The sequence below is a fragment of the Venturia canescens genome, chromosome 5, assembly GCF_019457755.1.
Source record: "Venturia canescens isolate UGA chromosome 5, ASM1945775v1, whole genome shotgun sequence".
NCBI classification, from domain to species: Eukaryota; Metazoa; Arthropoda; class Insecta; order Hymenoptera; family Ichneumonidae; genus Venturia; species Venturia canescens.
The window spans coordinates 18,751,974-18,757,973 of record NC_057425.1 but is presented as its reverse complement, the minus strand read 5'-3'; positions in this window follow the sequence as shown (position 1 = coordinate 18,757,973).

Here is a 6,000-nt window from a genome sequence, read left to right as displayed (position 1 = left end):
TTCAAACTCCATCGATGCTGGTGATCGATCTGTCTCAACCAATGTGGATTCTGATCAGACCAATACCGAAAGTTCCATCGGTTCACTTGACCACGGTTATTGAAAGTGGATACATCACTGAACATAACATATCGAAAAGGTTCTGAAAAAATACCGCCCAGTAGTTTTTACCCTGACAACTCAGCGACCCTTCAATTGAAGGGTTGTCGACCCGATGGGTCGTAAATGTTCAAAAAACGACCTCGTTTATAGAGGGTTGTACAACCCGAGCGCACTTCTGTTGGGGGTTGTCGACCCTCAGATTAGACGGTAGTCGACTTCTCCGCAAGCTCACTCGGCGGTCGTCAACTCTCCGTCTGGATGGTGTACGACTGCTCTTGGGCTTCTCGATCGCCGGTCATCAACCCTCTCGACGCAGGGTTGACAACTGCTCTTGGGCTTCTCGATCGCCGGTCATCAACCCTCTCGACGCAGGGTTGACAACTGCTCTTGGGCTTCTCGATCACCGGTCATCAACCCTCTCGACGCAGGGTTGACAACTGCTCTTGGGCTTCTCGATCGCCGGTCATCAACCCTCTCGACGCAGGGTTGACAACTGCTCTTGGGCTTCTCGATCGCCGGTCATCAACCCTCTCGACGCAGGGTTGACAACTGCTCTTGGGCTTCTCAATCGTGGCTTATTAAACCGTCTGTTCATGGAGTTATTTTTGACTGCACTTATTTTTCTGGGGGAACCATATTAATTACATTAGGGTTTTCAGAAACCTGATGTAATCTTTGGTGCCTGATGTTTTGGAAAGGTTCTGAACGACATAGTTTTCGAATGGAATATATACTATTCGAAGCACATGGCATATTCGGTATTCGATTCCAACGCAAATCATTGCGAAACTGCTAGTACACCTTCTAATCTAGAATGAAATACATTCTTACAAATATTTATATGTGCAGTGATATATATATATAATTATAAATATATATATAATAGTATATTATGTACTCGAGGAGGCAAAGTAGACAACTTCAAACCGCAGCAGAATCGTCACTCGAGCCAAAGACGAGGGTACCCGGTTAGAGGTGGTCTAATTTCAGTCCCGTGGAATGTATACTATCATCACATATGCACCGAAAATTCAACCTTCCGATTTTGAAAAGTTGAACTTTCGGCGCATGTGTGGATAAAATTATTTTGTCGTTTTTCACCAAGTCTCTTGGGATTTTTATTGTTTTCAAATTGTACTGGTACATTCATTTGATACAGAGAGATTCTCAAGCCATTGATTTTATTTTCTAAAATTTATAGGGGAGGGTGGGGCACGACGGTCCCCTAAATTAGAGGCTTTTCGGAGGGCCGTCGTGCTCCACCCTCCCCTATGGATCATTTCATGTCAATTCAACGATGTTGTGGCGGTGACCTTTTTCGATTCTTTTTATTTTTTAATATGTTTATATACATGTTACAAGAAGCCTTCAGCTAAATTTTTAGCTCGTTATCTCCACCCATTTTCGAGTCATCGATTTTTGCTTAAAAAATGTATATCTCTGATTACAATTATCATAATATCACTTAATACGGGTCATTTTTCAAAATTTTCAACTTTTCTAAATAAAAATTAAAAAAACGGAAAAATAATTTTTCTCAATGCTTTCTCGGCTATTTTTAGTCGAAAAATTGGTTTTTCGTTCAATGGGACAATTTCGATTTTCTTCAAGAAAAATTCACAAAATTCTGTGTTAAAAAACAAAATTTTTGAGCCTTATTGCAAGATGGGCTTCAAATAATTTCTCGTAAAAAAAATTAAAAAACTTTTTTTTCTGTGATTTCGATTTATTTTTTTTTAAGATCATGGAATTCCTTCAATATTTTGAGAGTGATTGAAGGAATTCCGTGATCTTAAAAAAAAATAAATCAAAATTACAGAAAAAAAAGTTTTTTAATTTTTTTTACGAGAAATTATTTGAAGCCCATCTTGCAATAAGGCTCAAAAATTTTGTTTTCTAATACAGAATTTTGTGAATTTTTCTTGAAGAAAATCGAAAGTGTCCCATTGAACGAAAAACCAATTTTTCGACTAAGAATAGCCGAAAAAGCATTGAGAAAAATTATTTTTCCGTTTTTTTAATTTTTATTTAGAAAAGTTGAAAATTTTGAAAAATGACCAGTATTAAGTGACATTATGATAATTGTAATCAGAGATATACATTTTTTAAGCAAAAATCGATTACTCGAAAATGGGTGGAGATAACGAGCTAAAAATTTAGCTGAAGACTTCTTGTAACATGTATATAAACATATTAAAAAATAAAAAGAATCGAAAAAGGTCACCGTCGCAACTTCGTTGAATTGACATGGAATGACTCATACACACATAAACATCGCTTAGAAATCGTACTAGAATAAGTCGTTGATGTTCTCGGTTGTCTGTTTTCTTAAGAGTATGGATCAGTCGACTAACCTCACTTGGAATTTTTGAAATTGAAATTCTCTGACACGGTTTGACCGATTAAAAAAAGGCTCTGTCAGCCTACGCAGAACGATGGCAGAAATCGACTGACAGAGCCTTTTTTTCAATCGGTCAAACTGTGTCAAAGAATTTTGATTTCGAAATTTGCAGCTATCTCTCTCGCACTCACGGTTGCGATATACCGACTGATCCATCCTCTTAAAATCAAAACATTGTATCATGGATCTACGGATTTATCGTTCAATTACGAGAGTTATCCAATACTACTATACCATAAGGTGTTATTTAAAAACAAAACTGTCAAATTTACGTGTTAAAATTATGTTGATATTGAATATAATCGATTGGTTTCGATAAATTATCTGATATCAGAAGAGTATGAGGCATTCCACATCAAATCACCGAGCCCATGACCATCACCCTTTTTTTTTTAATTTGTTTATCTGGTAGTACCAACCAGAGAAAGCTCTTTGGAATTTTTTTTCGGACCTTTATCTCAACCCATATAATAAATTTGATCTTTATAAAATTTTACTAAAACTTTTTTGAAATGCTCATAATTTATTCGAAAACATAGATATTAAAAAATAATAGCAGGTAATTTTGTTGGTATTTAATCTTAGTTTCATAATTAAAAAATTTTTTAAATATGAAAACAGATTTCAAAATAGAAAACAGAAATATGAAACAAATTTAAAAAAATCAAAAAAGGTGATGGTCACGGGTTCTGTGGTTTGGTGTGGAATGCCCCATATATATGTCAACTTTTGTAGATTTTTGAAGAACAACCATTTCGATGGTTTCCGTTCTACTCCTAAATAGTAAGAACAAATGACACGATGCGATTCGGAATAAATCTTAAATTATCACCCGTCATGAAATGTGGTTTATAAATAAATGTACTTATATGTTAGAAAATTAACGTACCTATTTATTAGAAAATTAGTCATCTTTGTAACTTAAATTACAATAAGTTTTGATAATAAATTTTAAATTTGCCATTTTGGTCCATTTTGGTTATTCGCTAGCTGAATCGTCATCTGATGCAAAATTCTCTTCAGCCACGTTTGGCTCTTCACATTGCTGTTGGTTTTTCAAATGGTTATTCCCTTTCCTTTTTTGGTTATGTCGATTGCCCTTCAATTTAGCAGCTAGGAACTTCCTTCCATCTTCATGGCTTGTAAAACCATCAGTCGGAATTTCCTTCGTTTGTTGAAGGGTAAAGCATACATCTGTTTCGATATTTTAAATAGTTTCTATAAAAAATTATTCAAAATAGCCTCTATTTATATGAAATGGTATTTAGAAACTTTCAAATATTTTGAAAAAAAATTTGACACAATTCTTTCATCAAATTGGCGATCCGAACTACCGATGGTGGCGCGATCGTTTATCCAATTGGTTTAAAATTTTCTTTTCTTAATGAAAAAAATAATTACAGAAGTTCATAGTTTATATTACAAGTACACTATTTTAAATATTTTTTCTTCCCATCCACCTCGCTTTAGCTTAATGTATTCAAAAGATTCAATTATTTATGCAAATTTTATCCCAAAATTATGCTTTTTTTCCACACATTTTCGATATTGATCAAAAATGAAAAAGAAAATAAACTAAAAAATTGAAACTGAGAAAAATTTAACCGTTGTACTTGATGAATCTATGAGTATAAGATTAGATAATGTGAGCTAAAAAAAATGGCCTATTACAACGGCCAAATTTTTTTAAGTTTACATTTTTTGGTTTATAATTTTTTTTTCGTTTGGTGTTTTTATTTAAATTTTTATGATCTTCATTTTTCTAGTCTCAATTTGTTTTTGTGATGTTCTGTCTTTATATTTTTTGCGGTTGCAATTTTTTGCTTCCAGTTATTTTTTTTTTTATTTTGTTGAATAAATGTACTGGTCTCTAGTTTTTTTATTTTTTACAGCATTCATGTCGTATTTTAGGTTTATAAATACTTACCAATGAGTCCCTTAATTATTTTCTCAGGAATTTTTATTTGTCCTTTTCGTTTAGTCATCTTATTATTCGACAGTACCAATTTTTTCTGTTCTTCTGCCGTCCAATAATTGTCTATCAAATAGTTCAATCTTCGGCGCAAATTAACAGCTCCGCAAGCTTTTATCAATACCGATTGTTTGAAAACTATTCCGCGTACTAATTCGACATTCTCATTATTTCGTACCGTACTTAGATCCACTAAAGGTTCTACATGAGGAGCCTTCTTTGTTTTTATTTGTTCTGCTATCATATCTTTTCGGATTGATTTCAACATTTTTCCAATATTCGTTGTTACTTGAATCAACTATAAAGTAAATTATATGTTACAAAATAATACTCGTCGCAAACACAACGTTGATTGTGGGTCTCAAATAAAATGTTTGACAATAATTTGTAGATATTATGAATGTTTTTCAATGCTGTTTTACCTCCTCCACCTTACATAAGTTTTTGCCCGTACGTGCACGATTACCACAACAACCATCATCCTCTTGTTCCTCTGTACACTCAGAATCGTATTCGGCAGTCTCCGTGAGAGTCTTTAATGATTTTAGGGTAGTTTCATTTTTACCGGTGTTGCCTGTGCTCCTTGCTTTCTTTTACGTGGAAACAAGTATGCATATATTAATCTCATACTAATCGATTCATTGTTATTCACTATATAAAACGTGTATGTCGTTTTGCACAAGCAGTTACTGTTGAAATAAACCATTGTACTAATATCATTATTCAACGATCTTACGTTGATTAGACCACTGCGGCATTATTAAACTTTCCAGACGTCACTTGTAATTTTTCCTATTCTATTCTACCTTATTTATAAACCTTCTTATATTCAATTTTACCTTTTTGACGATAATTGTCCTTTGTGTATTCCCGGTTTCCATCGGTAACCCTCTACATTCAATTATATTATGGTCGTTTGCGTTTCGACATGATGTCGATGGACATGATTTTGATGTCCCCTCTTTAGGATCAAATTCGTCGTAAAAATTTTTGTCCTGTGCATATACATGTTTGCGATACATTATTTTCAACGGATTACCACACATTTATCGAGCAAAGTGACATTGTTGAATGATTCAGATGTCCGTACACAGGGTCCCCATACACATATGCTGTGTATCCATTCCGAAGCACTGTAAGGACCTCCTCAATTTCATTTTTACCTTTGAGACAATTTTTTTGTTGCGTACTTTTTTTTCCATCGATGCTACTTTCGGTACAATTTCTTTGACGATCGTAGTTTTATCATACGATATCGATGCATTCTGGGTCTCTCTGTCATCATCAATTAAGTCATACAAATCTTCTTCCTACAAATTTACTAATTTTCAATTAATTCAAATGTGTTCAATTTTATTTCATAACGTCGATCTTGGTATAATTCATCCTTTATCGGATTCCAACATGTACAATGAAGGAAAGACGAATATTCTCATGACTTTACTATATTTTGTACAATTGCTTTTATTTATTACCTCCTTTTTACCCAAGTATCTTTTTCCGTCGCATTCCTTGTTTTTCAATT